Below are 20,199 nucleotides of genomic sequence, written 5' to 3'. Positions count from 1 at the left end.
TCCCTCTCTCTGTAAGAAGTGTTTCCTTATGTTCCCTTCCAGTCTTCATCTCTCCAGCTTCATGTGGTGCCCCATTGTTCCAGCCATCGGCAACAGCTTCTCTCCTGAACTCTATTAATTCCCTTTATATATTTGATTGTGTCTATCACATCTTCGTTTTACATATGGAACCCTTCCTTTTCCTGTGTTATTAATATCATGCTGCAGACTGGGCTTTCAACGTGGAACTCAACCTTCAAGGTTACAGGTATCAATGTCTTTTGATATTGGCCTGGACTTATCATGGAACAAACACACAGCTGTGGGTCTATGGATTCTTAAAGCTACACAATAATAAATCATTATTACAGGGAAGTTGAGGGCCAGAGCCCTTACCTGTTATTTGAAGCACCATTTGTAACCATCAGTAGGATGTCCTCCTCAATTTGCTTTTCCTTTCCTTAATAAGGAGGCAATTATCTTCCTAATAAAAATATCCTACCTTAAGACTAAACCTTGACAGTAAGCAGTTAATTACTTTGGCCAATTGGGTTAAATTGCCTCACTCACGAAGGAACCGGTTTCTCCAGGATCTGCCATTCACCCAAGCTGGAATATATTATTTGCCGGCCCGACATTCAAATAGCCAAGGTCAATGGGGGGTTAAGAAGAGAATGCAAAGGTCAAACTGGATAGCTCTCCGGCGCTTATAGGGTTAACGAGTCTCTATTGCTTCATTTCAAGTAAACTCCCATGACTTTAAAATGTAAATGTAACCTTTACCCCTGCACATTTTAACACGGTAATTATGTAATTAAAAGCAATTATGTAATTCACAATCCAACGTTTTGCAAGGGGCTCATGGCAGTTTCTGCAGTCGGTGACCTTTAAAGGTTTCTGGAAAAGAACAATGAATCTTTAACCCGGTTCTGCCGCATACTCTGATTTCTTACATCTGCCAGGATTAAGGAGTTAAAGGTAAAAAGCCGGCAAGGGACTGGCCAGGAATAAAGCCTCGTCTGGATTTATGGTGCCACGTTCTGGTGCCACCGAGTTCCATGGGAAACAGACGCATTCTTTCTGGGCTTAAAAAAAGTCATTATCATTAAAGTGAGGGCTTTTTCTTTTACAAAATAATTGGCCATATCAGATTTCTCAATTCTCTAAGACATTTTAGAATGTTTTGTATTTGTACTTGTACATGGAAAATCATAGGATCTTGTTATCAGTCAGTGCCTAGAGGTAACCACCCACCACCTGAGTATTTCATACCCCTATCCACCGAGTCAGACTGATCTAACAGGACATTTGAAATTTTTCGGCTCAGTCACAGCTCGAGAGGACTTTATCATCTACCAAACCTATGGCCAAACCACTGGTCCCAATGGAATGGGCCAGAAAGTTGAGGTGAGAGGCTGCTGTCCTAGATATACTTGGAACTAAGGATAAAAGGGCGATACAGCAGGACTTCCATAGAACTGTAACCTTTTTATCATATAAGGGGAAACTCTGACCAAATGTTGGACCTCAAAGCAGGGCTAAAACCAGACAAGCCATCTGCCAACCCTCCTCTTTTACCCTAGAACACACAAGAGTTTCAGAACTGAACCACTGCACCAATAGTAACATACTCCTTCTTCTCAGCTCAGCCACCAGCTTTTGGAATTCATGGGACATCACTGCTAACATGTTTTGTGATTCAAGGAAAGTCCACTGTGTCAGGGGTCATATCTGAGGGCTAGTCCTACGATAAGATCAGCAGACACTTACTGCAAGTCTAGTTGACACCACTCTCCTGTCTCCAGGAAAAAGCTAGCAGGTCAGTCAACCTTCCAAATGCAAATTCTATTGGACCCTACCTACTGGGCGGACAAGAATGCCTGGTGGACGCATGTGGAGGCTCGGCCACCTCCCAACAGTAGTCCAATAGAAAAACCCCAATGGCACACAGGTCTGCTGAAACACTACTCTATGTTACGTATGCTTGACAAAGGGGTCCGCCCTGAAACTGCACTCTGTAATAAACACTTTAAGTGTTTCCGCATACCTGTGTCTGGGTTTTTCAGTTAACCTTCCAAGCCATGGTCCTTCAGAGTTAGAGTGTCACAGCAGCAATTAAGTACTGTACCACTAACCAATCCAAGTTAGTAAGAGCCGGGCATCAATAATAACATTCTGCCAACTCCTTCCAGTCCACCCATAGCCAAGATTTAACCCATACCCAGCATTCAGCTTGATCCTCATCCTCCATGTTAGTGGGCCCTACATCTTACAATATGGCTCCTTTTAGCACTACACATCCTTCAGCAGTTCATTTGGTTAGAAGGAGGGTCTTACTTCTAACAAAAGATTTTCAGACCCACAAACAACAAACTTTGTAAATTTTGGGTTATTTTTAAGGATTTCTGGGGGCCTTGAGAATCCAGACAATTTCATTGCAAAGATCTTTGATGCTGCTTGGTCATCTTGGCACAACCAAGACCAGCCAAGAAACTCAAGAGCAATAAAACCCTTCACAATCCAACATGGAGTTTCACTTTAATCCTCTTGAGAAGGGTCCTACCAAATAGCACCAAGAACCAATGTAATTTTATAATTACACTACGCATGCGAGAAAACACTTTTTTCCCTTAAATTACCAACGTAATGCTCCATTACCCAGGAGAACAATATTCGGTTCTTTAGTTAGAAGCAGTGTAAATAAGTAGGATGCTTGGAATCAGTGTGAGATTTGTGAATGAATCAACCATCATGTGGATGACAATAAGTTTTATACACATCCCGGTTACTATATCGTATGTCCAAGTGGAGGCTGGGAATTCATTTCTGCTTCATTCTTGTTTACTTTTCATGAGATCCTTGGGGGTCTTATAGGATGTGCTTAATAGGAACCACATTATTCTCCAAAAGAAGTCCTTTAGCAGCTTTAGCAATTTAATAGCAGAGAGTGTTGAACATTTTAAGAAATGTATTAAAGGGAAAATTCATCCAAAAAGATTTGTGCTCTGAAAAACCTAACAAGTGTTTTATTGGTAGAAACTTTCATTGATTCTGTCTGGCTATAGTGTAGCTCCTCCTCTGTTTTATTTATACTTCTGTAATGTTGATCCAATGGTCCAATTTTGCAGCATTTTTGGCACAACTTAGTCTTTTCAGACTGAAATCTACCCCGTGTGCAAATTTAGAAAATTTGCCAGCAATTTTTAAAATCTGAGCATTTAAAAAATTAAATCAACATTTTCTAAAAAATTAATGTAATTATGCGATTTTCCATGCTACCGATTTTTCCCCACATTAAACGCAATTGAAGTTTTGAGATTCAAGGTTCTTAAATATGCAGCATGAACTTGAAAAAGTCAAGGAGAAAAGTCTATTAGGTTTCAACTTTTTTGAAACTCAAATTCAAAAATTGATCAAAACCCTTAATATTGTGTGACTTTTAAAGGGGTGATTCATCTTAAAGTTACCTTTTAGTATGTTATAAAATGGCCAATTCTCAACTATTTTTCCATTGGTCTTCATTATTTATTGTTTATGAATTATTTGCCTTCTTCTCTTTCCAAATGCAGATCACTGACTCCATCAGTAAGACTCAGTAAGGCTACAGATCTATTTTTTGCTACTTTTTATTACTCCTCTTTCTATTCAGGCCTCTCCTAGTCACATTCCAGTCCATTGAAATTACTGAAGGGTTGGTAGGGTAATTTGTACCCTAGCAACCAGATTGCTGAAATTGCAAACAGGAGAGCTGCTGAATAAAAAGCTAAATAACTCAAAAACCACAAATAATAAAAAATGAAAACCAATTGCAAATTGTCTCAGAATATCCCTCTCTACATCATAATAACTAAGCTCTATAGTTAGTATAGATATGGGTATATAGAATTTAATTAAAAGTAGGGAGGGGTATGTGTATGGGGCTGGGTTTTCATTTGGAGGGGTTGAACTTGATGGACTTTGTCTTTTTTCAACCCAATTTAACTATGTAACTATGTAACAGTTAACTCAAAGGTGAACAACCCCTTTAAGCCCTTTGAAAAGAATGTATAAAAAAAACGTACTCAGATCTAAATATCTACCACTTTGGGTTTGGGTTTGATTAGTGATAATCACATTTTTTTTCCCCAGCCATGGATTTGTAGCGAAATTCCTCATTTTGTCACCTGCAAATTTTTTCTCAAAACTGTGGCAAAACTTTGCAGAGATAAAAAAGTCGCCATAAGAAAAAACACCCATTGACTTTTAGAGCAAGAAAAATTGTCATGTTGGAAAAAAAAAAAATTTGATGCCAATTGACTTTAATGTGTTTCGGGAATTTTGTGAATTTTCTGGCGAAACGGGACATATTCGCTCATCACTAGTTTTGATTCAGGTCGTCCCTAATTTTTGTTTTTTCTGCCTTATACTTGGAAGAAAGTCTCTGCTTCCCATGGGCAGATGGAAAACCTTCCTGTTGTTCAAGCGATAGAAACTGTGAATATTTTTCGGCATCACTTTACCATTCCAAAGAATTGTATTGTGCAACCATTTTGGATTCCGTTCAATTTCATTGAACAATTGATAAACCAATGATTCCTACATAGACTAGAGTCCTGCGCGGGTCAATTTTTTGGAACCCGACCCGTACCCTGCAATCCGCAACCCGCATTCTTACTCGCTTTGACCTGCTACCCGACCCGACCTGCAAGTACCTTATCTGCAACCCGGACCAGCAACTCGCTGACCATCAAGAATCAGGAAGTGCTGTCATTGTAAACCGGAAGTGACATCATCGGAAGTAAGCGGGATGAGGCCCGACCCGTGAACCCACAGAACCGCCGACCTGCGTCTATACCCTCACCCGGAACTTCTACTCGCAGGGTACCGCAAGTTTTTTCTGGTAACCCGCGGGTACCCGACCCGCTGCAGGACAGGACAGACTTTGAATCTCTGGTGGAGGAACTATATAAATTTGACAGTCCATAAATGTAATTTAAAAAAAAAAATATTACAGACTGTTCTTTCAGCGATTCTTTGATTTTCTCCTTTCACTGTAGAACATGCCTTGTGGGACGTGGTTGGCACCTGACCTAAGACTTGAATCGTTTGCCTCTTGCAATGTAAAGGCTTACGGTGGCTCTGGCCTTCCCGCTCACTCTTTTATTTTTCGTTGCTGCCCCCAATCCATGTTTGTGGGTGGGAGTAATGCTTCCGACTAATTGATGACAAGCTGCGGCTCTGCCCGATATATTCCGAGCTCGGAGCAGCACAGAGCTGATTCTGTTTCCACTGAAGAAATAAACATTTGCATCAAACCTTCTTTTGAAAAATGTCCCTCTATAAATACAGCGCAGCGTGCAGCAAAGCGCCACTCACTTTCCAGGCAGCATTAATATATCGCTATTTCAATCATCCACCTCGACTTTTTTTGGCAGTTGTCCTCTTCCATTAACATGGGCTTTAGAGACGCATAACCCCAGGCAAGACTGGTTGGAATTTTTAATATGGCACTGTATATTCTATGCTTGTGTGTTAAAGGGCAATAAAGTGCGCAGAAGAGAGAAGCAGGGCTAATTATCTTTAAACTTCCCCTCTGATGCTAAAATCAGGTTAGAAAAAAAAATAAAATAAGGGGGGGGGGACTCCCACTGGTTTAACAAGTTGAGCCCCCACCAACACCCACACTTTACTGTTCAACGTCTGTCTGTTCTTTCGTGTGTTCACCCGTAAAAAGGATAAAAGCCTTCGAAACTCCGCAGCCCCGAGCGATTCCAGATTTAAAACGTATGCCTCAAAACGTCGACTCCTTAACCCATTTGGTGCCAGTTACTTGGTTTATTAAGTCTGCACATTCTCCCGCCAGCACTGATGGAGGTAAAAGGAATCTGAGTCAGTTCCATTTGTGCTTATGGCTCAATTCTACGCACTTAACAATGTTTATTTTTTCTCAAAACTCGGCACTTGTGATACATGCGCTTTCCTTTTTTTTTTTTTTCCTTCTTTCCTTAAGCGTCTCGCAGCGGCGCAGAGGAGAATAATTAGGGGGAAGTGCGAGGAAAGCAAACAAACAGCAAGGACTTGGAGTCGTAAAAATAACCAAAATATTTCGTTTTTTTCCTCCAGAGACCGGCTGCAATAAGTTTTGAAATAAAAATGTCATCACTCCATTTCACCAGTTCGCCGAGTTATTGGAGGCACCAGCTGCCGGAGCGATAGGGCACGACTGTGCTCAGATATGAACCTGGTCTTACCCAACAATACCCACAATCATTACAAAAGAAAAATAAAAAAAAATACAATTTTAAAAAAATTAGAAAATCACAATTGTTTCCTTGTACATGAAGGAATTTCTTGACTTTCTCATGGGGCTGAAATTACTGATGATAATGCTTAAAGGATAACAAATAATACTCCATCTCTCTAGGGGACGCCATGAAGCCAAAGAGAACTCCCATTTGTTTGAAAAAGCAAAAATAATAATTGATACTTTCTTTTTGAGAGGGCTTTGCACACAAATTTCTCCATTCTCTTTGTTTCTGAAGGCTTCTAATAGCTTCCAGATTGTGGTACCTTTAAAAAGAGCTTCATTTCCCCATTGGGGTGATGAAAAGCTGAGCTGTAAAACTACAGTGGAAAAGAGAACCAAGGTGAGATTAAATTCCAAAAAATACAGAGCGCTTAAAAATGTTTGAAAAAAAAAAAAAAAAGACTTGAATGGAGTCATCGAAACATCACGATACAGATTTAAAAAGTCAATATTTTCAATAAATTTTAAGCGGAAATATTGATACAGCGAGGCTGGAGGGGGATCAGTGGGATTAGAGCTTTCTTTCCAGATTACAAGGAGAAAGATCCAGTTAAATCCAAGATAAACCTCTTCCAGGAGATTTTGAAGCACTTGCCCATCAGTAGAGAAAATTTCACTGGCTTCAATAGATTTAGCCTTAAAAAAGAAAAAAGATAATTCAAGTTTTTTTACCGCCTACAAATATTTCCCGTGGAACTTGAAAGTGCCGTTCAGTCGCTCGGGCCCTGACCCAATTACATCATTTACACATGAATATATTCAAATGGTTGCAATTAGCTAAAAATTAAAGGCCACTCAGACCCCTAAGGGCAGAGACACACGGTCAGATTTGGGGAGATTAGTCGCCCGGCAAAATATCTCCTCTTCCTTGGGGCGACTAATGTTCCCGAACTGCCATCCCGCTGGTTAGAATGTAAATCGCTGGCGGGATGGCACTCCTCGTGAGGCAACTTCGGGCGACTCCTGAAAACAATGCGCTCTGAGAGCCATCCCGCTGGCGATTTACATTCTAACCGGCGGGATGGCAGTTCACAGTAGCGTTCCTAGAGGGGGGCGGGCCCTGGTGTGTGACGCGCAGCCGTGCCCCGCCCCCCTCAGTACGGCCCACATTTTTAATGGCGCCCGGGGGGCCCTGAGGGGGTGCGGGCCCTGGCAGTTCAGGGAGATTAGTTGCCCAAAGAAGAGGAGATTTGTCGCCGAGCGACAAATCTCCCAGAATCTGACCGCGGGTCTCTGCCCTTAAAGGCAACTTGTTAAAACATAAATGTTCGTGAAGTTAACAGATAATGGACCAGATCCAATTCAGAGAGGAAAAGTTATCTTATGGTTTATCAAGTGAAAATTCGAGGAGAATTTTTTTTTCTCCAAATTCTGATCCAGTCTTTTCCCCATAGACTTCAATACAGTTTTCACATGATTCAACAATGAGATAACTTTTGCAGAATTGAATTGCATCTCAAATTAACGGGGTTCCAATTTTGAATACCTCGAATGAACTCACAACTCAAACAGTTCACTGATTTAAGAAAAAAAATTGAATGGAGAAAAATCGAATCAGCGAATTAAGGGTTAACAACCCACGAACTCGAACTGATCAAGTTTTTGGGCAAAAAACTTCTGGAAAAAACATCATGAAGGCGATTAACATCTTCAAATGGTTCAAAGGACATCTGCCATTGACTTCTACATGCCCTAGACAGGTTTCAGATGGTATATTTTTGGATTCAAGCTATTTCCAGGATTGGGGCATCATAAATCGTGAAAGGTTTTTTTGTTGGTTTTTTGACCCAAAAAAACTCAAAAAAGCAAATTTTCGTGAAAAACACTTTAACCTTAAGAAATCTGCCCTAAATCTCATCCATGACTTTTCACATGATTTGACCCATTAATGGAAACGTTTCTGAGCCTTGATAAAAAGAAGTTTCATACTCAAAAGTTTTCCATTGATGAGACTAGTTCTAAAGTACTCTCTTCCCCCACCGACAACTCTAACAATGTTCTTGATCAGGGACCTAATTATATTCAGTACATAGGGATCAATATGACTGCTTCTGTTCCCCCATAGATCACTGTAAAATTTCTTGCCACATCTCATCCAAAGAATTTTTTTGGAATATTTTTCATTTCTTTCTTTCACTGGTATTTATTATTTCTACCTTGAATTTTCTTGAGTGTAAAAACTGTGCAAGATTTGTCCAAGGTTCCCACAGACTTTAATAGGAGCCACATATATACATCAAGCAGGTTAAAGGATCCCGCCAGCCAATAACTACATCAAGATGGCAATGTGGTCCTCTCCTGATGGGTCTCCAGTGGCCACAGTATGATACAGTCATTGGTTCAAGGGACAAACAATCAGATCAGCTTAATTTGGCCAAGCAAGGGAATTGTCACATGTATCTCAAAACAACAAATAGGTGTCACAAGTAATCAATGTGATTAGTAGAATCAGTGGTCCAGGTGCTCCACCCTTAGACCCTCAGCTTAGGGTGCGGAAAACCATTAATTATATAAACAGCCAAGTGTGGGGCTCCTGGCACTCTAGGACATCCACACAGCTTTTATTAAAAGTAAAAAAACAACTTTTATTGGACTTGATTATGGACTTGACTAAGCGCCTGCTGAGCACAAAATGCGTAGGGCCTTTGGAGATGACTATATTTTAATTTTTGCCAATAAAAGTTGTGTTTTCTTTTATATCAGTGGACTGTGGCCCTGTGGATTTCCTAGAGTGTTGTCTGTTCATATAATTACAGTAATTGTCCCACGTATGCCCAGTTAAAGGTCATGATAGAATGTTTTCCATTCCAACTCTGCTGTGTCCATTTGTTTCAATGGGTCAAAAAAGCATGGATGAAATAACCAAGAACACTTGAGAAAATTTTTTAAATCTTCATCTATAGGGAAAAAAGTGATTTTTAGAAAAGTACAACAAATGAATCCACTGGAGAGCAAGTCAAATTTCTGTGTAGGGGTTCTGTGTGGGGTTCACCAGGTCCACTAAGCATTCATGGTACAGCAAATGAATCCACTGGAGAGCAAGTTAAACTTCTGTGTAGTATTTATTAAAGATGCATAGCACTACATGTTTCGGACCTCTTGGGTCCTTCCTCTGGTGAAGGTGCAACTGCAAGAGAACCCAAGAGGTCCGAAACATGTATCTTTAATAAATACTACACAGAAGTTTAACTTGCTCTCCAGTGGATTTATTTGTTGTATCATGAATGCTTAGTGGACCTGGCGAACCCCACCACAGTTTGACGGAGCACTGGACACAGTTACACTAAATGACATCTAATTTCTTTTGTTTGAACTTGATTTTTAGAATATCATTACACGTGAGGCTAAAGTTCAGGGGGCCCCCAAATATAATGTTGCTGTGGGGCCCAGTAACTTCTAGATACACCGACGCCAATTTCTACTGTGGGTATGTCGCTTGCTGGAACCCCTACACTAAATACCCGCAGAGGCATAATATATTAACTGGGCACACTGCCATCCAGCAGTCTGTGTCTGGGGCGTAACACATTTACTGGGCATTTTGCCAAGCTACAATTTGTTTTGTTGGCATTATGCCGCTCTTAATTGTGTTATTGGGGGTGGTTAGCCATTTAACGGGCTCTATGCCACTCTGAGGTGCACTTCGGGGGCATTATGGATTTATTCGGTAATGTGCCAGGGAATTGTATATTGACTTTCCATTGTGCCATTCTGCAGTATGTTACTGGGGTTTTATAGACTGATTAGCAAATGCTTAGGAATATATCATTCAATGGGCACGGTGCCACTCTGTGGTGTGACCAAAATATTCTTCTCGAAGTAACAGCACCCCCTGATATTAGATCACTCTATGGAGATATCTGGTGAGAAGTCACTGCAACAAGAAGTCCTGGAAGCACAGAAAAGAGTGCAACCCCTTGGACAACTGGATGACCAGCCCTACAGTGCCACCTTCTCTATACCAAGCAGCTGCTCTTAAACACTAATTTAATGCCATGCAGAATTCCAACTCTGGTTTTGCTTGACAAATGTGCAACTTCATCTAGAACTTGGTCGGCATTTTCCCAACACCTCGGAGCAGTGTTTAAACATGACTTGCTCAACCAGAACTGGAGAGGGTGTTGTGTGAAGTCTCAAGAGAGAAGGTGTTGAAAGTTGATTTTTCTTTCTTTCTTTTTTTCTGCCTCAGAACAGATTCTAGGAACGTGAACGTGCCACTGTTTGTGTTTCTATATTCTCACGAAGATCCTAACTTCATGGAATTATACTGAATGGATCAATCATATACGTCTTCAGTCCCACTCCCTTTAATGGTCTATTGAGCGATTGTGGCCCTTCTAGTCGCCATTGAACTACACTACCCAGAATTCCTGTGGTTTTCAACTGTTGAGGTTTGCTAAGTGTTGTCTGGTTATAACTGTTATTCTACATTTTAAAAAGTCAATGGAAATATAGGAACAAGAAATTACTGAATGTATTTAATGTAGAACCTTGTTCCGGCTTTATTGATTCTCTGCTTGGTTAAGGTCCAAGTCCTACAATGCAGGAGCCACTAGCTCACACCAATGACCGTCTGAAAGACTGGATATAGGGCTCCAAGGCTGTTGCTGTGAAATTAAATCAATAGTCTAGATGCAAAATTCCATAAGTGAGGGCTAAATCGCTAACTTCTGGTCTTCAGGCAATGACTAGGGGGCTTATCAACCATGACCAGATGCTAGTGCTACAAATAATAATGGACCCAGTCCAACTGTCCCACTGGTTTGTGTGCAAGTGAATGCCCTGTGAATGATAAACACGTAGGGGTTTAGAAGGTCCCACCCACCCATAGCCTTGATTCATACAGAACCAACATATTCTGCAACACAGAGATTGTCCATCATCCCTATCAGCCCCTGCCCCAGTGGACTTTACAAAGTAAGGCCCTTATCACACCCCCATCATTCAATGCCCCAGTGAGCGTACAATCTAAATCTCTTATCACACCCTATCAGTCCCTATCCCAGTGAGCTTACAATCTAAGCTCCCTTTAACATTCCAATCAGTTCCTGCCCAAGTGAGCTTACAATCTCAGGTCCCTTTCACATTCTCATCAGTTCCTGCCCTGGTGAGCTTACAATCTCAGGTCCCGATCACATTCCCATCAGCCCCTGCTCCTGTAAATTTACAATCTAAGGTCCCTATCACATTCCCTTAAACCCTGCCCCAGTGAGCTTACAATCTAAGGTCCTTATTAAATCCTCATCAGTCCCTGCACCAGTGAGTTTACAATCTAAGGTCCCAATCACATTCCCATGAACCCTGCCCCAGTGAGCTTACAATCTATGGTCCTTATTATATCCCCATCAGTCCCTGCCTCAGTGAGCTTACAATCTAAAGTCCCTTTCACATTCCCCATCAGTTCCTGAATCAGTGAACTTACAATCTAAGGTACCTATCACATTCCCATCAGTCCCTGTCCCAGTAAGCTTACAATCTAAGGTCCCTATCACATTCCCAAAAGTCCCTGCCCAAGTGAAATTAGCCAAAGTTGGACTCCCAATTTTTTGCTAAGCATATCCTCATGTAACCAGTTTAAAAGGGCATGAGTGGAATCTGAAGTCAAACAGAGTATTAGAATATTCATAATTCAAGTCAATTGCCCAGAGAGTCATAGACAATATATAGATACATGATTGTGTCAGAAACAAAAACATCCAACTTGTTTTCCTATAAGTTTTGGCAGCTGGCCCCCCATTGAGTGTCTTTCTCAGTGCACGAGTGCCTTGTTTCAGTTTCATTTTGGAGAAACATCTCTCCAGAACCCAAAGAGTTAACTGCCGGGGGCTGCAAGAGACTCAAAGGTGACGCCCCCTTTGCCCTTGTGGTACAACTGCCAGGCTTGTTTGACCTTTTGTGGTTGAGATTAAATTTAGGGCAGGAAGTGTTTTTTTAATCAAAAGAAGGAAAACGTATGACGAGGCCAAACTCTGATTAGAAGTGAAAAGATGGAGTTAAAGGCTGCCATGTCTCTCTGTGTTTAACTATACACTATCAATTCCAGATTTTTATCTTTATACCCAATCTGTCATCAGAAGTCCGGCCCTAAGTATCCACTCGTTCTAAGAATCCCTTCCTGATTCTTAAAAAAAAGTCCATGGTAGAAACTGATACTTTTCCTGTTGCCTCGATGTATATTTTTTCCTTGGATAAAAGGCCACCGGATAGTCAGACACAGGCTAAGTGGTTATTTCATTTCTGCCTTGGCCTCCGGAAACTGAAATGGGAAGTTCCACTTAAAATGAACCTTTATCATTGTGTAGACTGAAGCAATCCAAGCAAATTCTAGGACTGTGCATAGATTTAGTTTTTTTTTCCCAGGGTCATTGTGCAAAGTGATCGAAGAACAGATTAAACGCTGGATACCCCTTTAATATGTCTGTAGGAAACATTAATATGGGATGGTCCAATCATTTCCTTCTTGATTTGCTTTCTTAAGCTCCTATGAAGAAGATACTTAGTAGGCTAGGGGGCAGATTTATTAAGGTTCAAATTGTAAATTAGAATTAGAATTTTTAGGTTGGATTTTTGGTCAAAGTAGAGTTGGGAATAAACTCAATTTAGAGATTTATCATACTTTGACCCTGGGAACAACTCAAATTTGACTATTTGCCACTTAAAACCTGTTGAGTTCATGTAGAAGTCAATGGCAGAGGTCCCATTTGAAGATGTTAATAGCCTTCCTGACATTCGAGTTTTGACAAATTCGATTCGAGTTTTCGGGTCGGTAATATTCGTTTCAGTCCTGCCTAAACCTCCATTATTCTTTGGCCGTCTGGCTACAACCTCCCTGATGAATTCTGTGATTGATTGTTTCTTAACCCCATGCCAATCTGAAGTAGCCTCTGGTATTGGTGCCTCCAAGATTTGCCTTCAAGCTTGTCATATAAAAATGAGCACCAGCTATAAGACCATTGGAGCAGCATGTTGCCCATAAGCCACTGGTTGGGGATCCTTGCCATTATGTATGAGAACTGATTGATATAAGGGCAGATCAACCTATGGCATATAAAGGGAACATGAGATCTGGAGGAAGTAGAAGGGAGACATAGGCCTTTGGCAGTGAGACCATGGGACTTTTGGTCTTCTCTAACCTATCCAAGCCAAGACAGTAACATACATGAAATCCATGATCTGCCCAAAAATCTATGCCTTTTTTAAGTAACTAACTTTCGTTCCAAGATCTACACAATGTGAGTTATCTTGGTTTTTAAAAGTTAAGGTAGTTTGTAGCTTTCATATATGTCCAATTACCCTACCCAATAGGGCTGCCAACTCTGTCCTTCAAAACCAGAGCCGTTGCCAACTCTGTCCTTCAAAACCAGAGCCAGGCTAAATCCACATCCTTAATGGCTAAATATCATTCACTGTAGAGGCCCACTACACATTGTACTGTTAACTACATTAATATACCTGAATTATATACTCATTTGTATTTAAGGGGCAGATTTATCAAGGGTCGAAGTGAATTTGAGGGAATTTTCAAAGTAAAAAAATTCAAAATTCAAAGTAATTTTTTGGATACTTTGACCATCGAATAGGATACTACGACTTTGAATTTAGTTTGAATATTCGACCATTCGATAATCGAAGTACTGTCTCTTTAAAAAAAATCGACTTCAATAGTTCGCCACATTAAACCTGCCAAAGTGCTATGTTAGCCTATGAGGACCTTCTATTTTTTTTGCATTTTTCTAAGTTTTTTGTAGGCAAAGTAAAATCGTTCGATCGATCGCTGAAGTCTTTCGATCGAACGATTTTACTTCGACCGCAAAACGGTCAAATTCGGTAAAAAAAACTTCGACTTCAATATTCAAAGTCGAAGTATAGCCATCCGATGGTTGAATGTCGAAGTATATTTCACTTCGAAATTCGACCTTTGATAAATTTCGTTAAAGCCAATAAATCAATATTTGCCAACTTGGTCTCATTGGTGCATGTTGGGCAACATTTTATAGTGACTTTTTAAAATGTCCTTAAAGACCAATGGGGGCTATTACCCAAGTTTTGGTACTGTAACTGCACCTTCCAGGCTTCTGTTGCTTTAAACACTTAACTACGGGATTATTTGCTCTTTAACTGGATATCAGGTTCTTTCGGCAGGGTCTCCAGAATGATTAAAGAACAAACACAAGCGTCGGGGTTTTGGAATATTTTATACACCGGAAATTATTAAAAATCAAAAGGTCAACTTTTTGACCCAAAGGCTATGAAACGCTACTGTGCGATTCCTAATAAGAACAAAAGCAATAGGGGCGGACAATCTATCGGCAGCTGATTCCAATTTCACTAACCACTTGCAGCTGAATATTAGCGCTTATTACACAACAATTAGATTCTTTCAAGCACAAAAACACAGAGAGAGAGACCCCCCCCCTCACATTCGCCAGCTTTAGAGTGTTTGCTTAGAGAATAAGATGGCCCTTTGTTGGAAAAGAAAGGAAAACATGAGCTAAGAAGCATTTTCCTATGGAAAAAGTTGGTTGGCCAACAATTATATTGAGGGGTTTTGTCGTTACGGATTTGGTAAAGAGAGAGAGAAAATAGGATCAGTATTATTTACATGAAAAACCCTACAGTCATGTAATCTATCTAGAAAAGGAGATTTATTAAACTTTTCACAGTTTTTCTTGAATTTTTATCATTTCCCAAAAAATGTACATTTTTATCGTGTGTCACTTGCATTTTCTTGTATGTAAGCTGGCCATACACCGTAGATTTAAATTTCTAATTTGGCCCATTCAGACCAAGTTGGAACTTATCTGTCCTGTATGGGACCTCCCCAACCTCCTCCTCAACAGATATTTGGCCATAAATTAGGCAGATATCCATCGGGCAGTGTTGAAAATCCCATCAGGGTGAGGACCACCTATGCACTGGTTATGATCCAATCGATGCCTGGATCAGCACATAGATTTAAGCCAAAGAATGACTTTACAATAGTTGGGAAGTGATTTATCAAGGTTCAAAATGAAATTTTTGCACAAAATTTGAATTATATTTTCAAAAACTCAAATGTTTGGTATTTTATTAAACACAAAAAAAAGCAGATCTTCAGGTGTAAGGTCGGCTTAAAAGACCCCCCAAAAATATTTCTCGCATTCAAGATTAGGGTTAGATTCACTAAAACAATAAAGCTAGTTGTGAATTCTCAACAACTTTGTCATGAAATAGAAAAACTAAGTGGGCGATTTATCAAAATTTTAATAATTTCTAAATTTCTCTTGTTTTTTGCTGCTTGGCTTTTCTTGAGTGTGGAAGACCCTGAAAAATGGTTTCTCATATTCTAGGGTTGGTGTTACATTCACTTTACTCGTACAGAAAATGATGAATTCTCAAGTCATGAAATATACGTAGGAAAGAATAATGTGGAGACTTGTCACAATTTTACACAATTTAAATTTTTTTTGGAATTTCACATGAAATCTAAAAGACATTTAATTTATAATTCGTCACTTGAGTCGGAAAGACCCAAAGTCCGCGGGAGATATTTTTATAAAAGTATTTTCCAGCAGCCCTACTCCTACAAAATGAACTGATTTCTGCCCAAAACTCTTCCCATTTCAGTGGCAATTTGATAACTGCTTACGAATGGATTAAAGCCCCCAACATATTTGCTAAATTGACCCTACGTTTATCTTCTCACAATTGAACGGTCCTTTCCTCGGTAGAAACGAGCCCCAGTTTGAGCAGTCTATGGCGACTGTATATGGCGACTGTATCCGGCACGACATGCCCTGCTCTTTGGGTTGATTGTTATAGTTGTGACAATTTCTCTTTATTATGAAATGTTAATGGGAAAATAGACCCTGGAATCACATTGTCACAAGGATTATTTCCTCAAATGGTTTCAGAATTGCAGATAAAGACCGTCCAACCTCGATTACAGGCAAATTGCTCATCTCTGAACAGAATAAATATACATAATGTGGTATCACATGGCATCTTCCTTGCCTAGAGAAATGGGCTCCTCATTTTCCCAGTAACAATTTAATGGAATAACACGGATTCATGGCAAGGGCCGACTAGAATTCAAAGCATTTCCATGCAAGATGGATACGGCCCGTCTGATTGGAAGCTCAGTTGTATCTAAGAAATTGCACAAGACATACAGAAGATCCATCCAGGCTGGAGATAAGTTGATTAAGTATAATTTCATGTTAGATTCCTTAAAGATATTCATTTGACCTCCTTCTTCTTCCAACATTCTTGCACCGTCTGAAACTGAGCTTGACATCTAGTTGTAGGCTGAACTCCAATGTCTGTCTGATCAGCTTGATGTGTGTCACATTATACTCAGCACATTCCTCCGCTTTATATTCAACAAACACCACTGATAAAATCTGAGGGTTCCATCATAATGTAAGTGGCAGGTCATAATCGTAGCTTCATTTAGAACTGACTTATAATTCAGTGCAGAAATTACAGAGATAAATTGTTTGTACCAGCCATAGAGCCCCAAGCTAGTTTTCTACTATAGGGGGACAAACATTACGGTCAGGAGTCAATGAACCTGCTGATCTGATTCAGCTTTGGGACAATACTGGAAATGGAACTCTGAGTATCACTCATGTAATATAAGGGATAATGTACCCCCTACTGTAAATGATAAGGATATTAGAAGTCACTGAGGGGTTGTTCTGTGACCATATAAAGGCACAAGGCTGCAGGCTGAGTTATACAGAGAACTCTGAGTATCACTCATGTATTATAAGGGATAATGTACCCCCTACTGTAAATGATAAGGATATTAGAAGTCACTGAGGGGTTGTTCTGTGACCATATAAAGGCACAAGGCTGCAGGCTGAGTTATACAGGGAACTCTGAGTATCACTCATGTATTATAAGGGATAATGTACCCCCTACTGTAAATGATAAGGATATTAGAAGTCACTGAGGGGTTGTTTTGTGACCATATAAAGACACAAGGCTGCAGGCTGAGTTATACAGGGAACTCTGAGTATCACTCATGTATTATAAGGGATAATGTACCCCCTACTGTAAATGATAAGGATATTAGAAGTCACTGAGGGGTTGTTCTGTGACCATATAAAGGCACAAGGCTGCAGGCTGAGTTATACAGGGAACTCTGAGTATCACTCATGTATTATAAGGGATAATGTACCCCCTACTGTAAATGATAAGGATATTAGAAGTCACTGAGGGGTTGTTCTGTGACCATATAAAGGCACAAGGCTGCAGGCTGAGTTATACAGGGAACTTTGAGTATCACTCATGTATTATAAGGGATAATGTACCCCCTACTGTAAATGATAAGGATATTAGAAGTCACTGAGGGGTTGTTCTGTGACCATATAAAGGCACAAGGCTGCAGGCTGAGTTATACAGGGAACTCTGAGTATCACTCATGTATTATAAGGGATAATGTACCCCCTACTGTAAATGATAAGGATATTGCTATCATATAACAGAACAACTCTTGGAATTGCAAAGAGACTATTAGTATCTGATTTTTTCTAAAGCAGGAGGTGAAACACAAGTTTCTACAGGTAATTTGACACAAATGACAGCAACAAGCTCCAAGCACCATTTATATGGATATACTGTATGACAGGTCATTCATAGAACTAAGTAGAATATATATAAAATACAAGACTGCATTTCTCCATTTACTTAATAGAGCCCACTCAGAACTAATATTTATTTTATCTCCTGTTTTATCATAACAAGGCAAGTGAGTGGTATAAAGGGCAGGAGTATCCAGAGGGATCATGTTCAGCCCTGGGGTCGGCTCAGCTCAGGCCACATTACGGCTTTAAGTGAACAGCTGTGAGTTCAGATGATTTGTAAACATCGCTCACCGGCAGCCTCGTGGGGTTTATATAGGAATACTTGTGTATCCAAACCATAAATTAGCTGTTTGCACAGCCTGTTACAACATGTATCACTGCTGCCTTGTGAAACGCCTGTACAATCAACCCCCAACATCTTCTGCTGGGGAACCCAGTCTGGCTTTATACCGCACTACAAGAATACTCTGATACACACATTAGTACTGTAATACTGTAACACTACAGACAAGAGACCAGTCTCTACTACTACTTCTCTTACCTTGTTTTAACTATCAGAACTGGGACTAAATAAATGGCCAGACAGGCACTGCTTCTAATATCAATGACAGTTACACAGAACTATAAACGCAGTGAGAATGAGGAATGAATGGATATTGGGAAGTTGTATCAGGAGTCAGAGGCAGCAGTGCAGAGAAAGGGACAGACACAATGACAGTTACAAAGAACTATAAACCCAGTGAGAATGAGGAATGAATGGATATTGGGAAGTTGTATCAGGAGTCAGAAGCAGCAGTGCAGAGAAAGGGACAAACACAACGACAGTTACACAGAACTATAAACCCAGTGAGAATGAGGAATGAATGGATATTGGGAAGTTGTATCAGGAGTCAGAGGCAGCAGTGCAGAGAAGAGAAAGGGACAGACACAATGACAGTTACACAGAACTATAAACCCAGTGAGAATGAGGAATGAATGGATATTGGGAAGTTGTATCAGGAGTCAGAAGCAGCAGTGCAGAGAAAGGGACAGACACAATGACAGTTACACAGAACTATAAACCCAGTGAGAATGAGGAATGAATGGATATTGGGAAGTTGTATCAGGAGTCAGAAGCAGCAGTGCAGAGAAGAGAAAGGGACAGATACAATGACAGTTACACAGAACTATAAACCCAGTGAGAATGAGGAATGAATGGATATTGGGAAGTTGTATCAGGAGTCAGAGGCAGCAGTGCAGAGAAGAGAAAGGGACAGACACAATGACAGTTACAAAGAACTATAAACCCAGTGAGAATGAGGAATGAATGGATATTGGGAAGTTGTATCAGGAGTCAGAAGCAGCAGTGCAGAGAAAGGGACAGACACAATGACAGTTACACAGAACTATAAACCCAGTGAGAATGAGGAATGAATGGATATTGGGAAGTTGTATCAGGAGTCAGAAGCAGCAGTGCAGAGAAAGGGACAGACACAAGGACAGTTACACAGAACTATAAACCCAGTGAGAATGAGGAATGAATGGATATTGGGAAGTTGTATCAGGAGTCAGAGGCAGCAGTGCAGAGAAGAGAAAGGGACAGACACAATGACAGTTACAAAGAACTATAAACCCAGTGAGAATGAGGAATGAATGGATATTGGGAAGTTGTATCAGGAGTCAGAAGCAGCAGTGCAGAGAAAGGGACAGACACAATGACAGTTACACAGAACTATAAACCCAGTGAGAATGAGGAATGAATGGATATTGGGAAGTTGTATCAGGAGTCAGAAGCAGCAGTGCAGAGAAAGGGACAGACACAATGACAGTTACACAGAACTATAAACCCAGTGAGAATGAGGAATGAATGGATATTGGGAAGTTGTATCAGGAGTCAGAAGCAGCAGTGCAGAGAAGAGAAAGGGACAGACACAATGACAGTTACACAGAACTATAAACCCAGTGAGAATGAGGAATGAATGGATATTGGGAAGTTGTATCAGGAGTCAGAGGCAGCAGTGCAGAGAAAGGGACAGACACAATGACAGTTACACAGAACTATAAACCCAGTGAGAATGAGGAATGAATGGATATTGGGAAGTTGTATCAGGAGTCAGAGGCAGCAGTGCAGAGAAGAGAAAGGGACAGACACAATGACAGTTACACAGAACTATAAACCCAGTGAGAATGAGGAATGAATGGATATTGGGAAGTTGTATCAGGAGTCAGAGGCAGCAGTGCAGAGAAGAGAAAGGGACAAACACAATGACAGTTACACAGAACTATAAACCCAGTGAGAATGAGGAATGAATGGATATTGGGAAGTTGTATCAGGAGTCAGAGGCAGCAGTGCAGAGAAGAGAAAGGGACAGACAGACACAATGG

The 20,199-nt window shown here is 40.4% G+C and overlaps 1 protein-coding gene across 6 annotated transcripts in view; it reads right to left on the bottom strand.

Annotated features, from left to right (window-relative positions):
* Positions 1-20,199, bottom strand: part of LOC108704021 (ERC protein 2-like) — a 528,894-nt gene that overhangs the window by 85,005 nt on the left and 423,690 nt on the right. The gene's annotated exons all lie outside the window — the stretch shown is intronic.

Source organism: Xenopus laevis, chromosome 4L, assembly GCF_017654675.1.
Source record: "Xenopus laevis strain J_2021 chromosome 4L, Xenopus_laevis_v10.1, whole genome shotgun sequence".
Taxonomy (NCBI): domain Eukaryota; kingdom Metazoa; phylum Chordata; class Amphibia; order Anura; family Pipidae; genus Xenopus; species Xenopus laevis.
The sequence above is the reverse complement of the archived record's forward strand: the minus strand, read 5'-3'. Positions and strand labels throughout refer to the sequence as shown.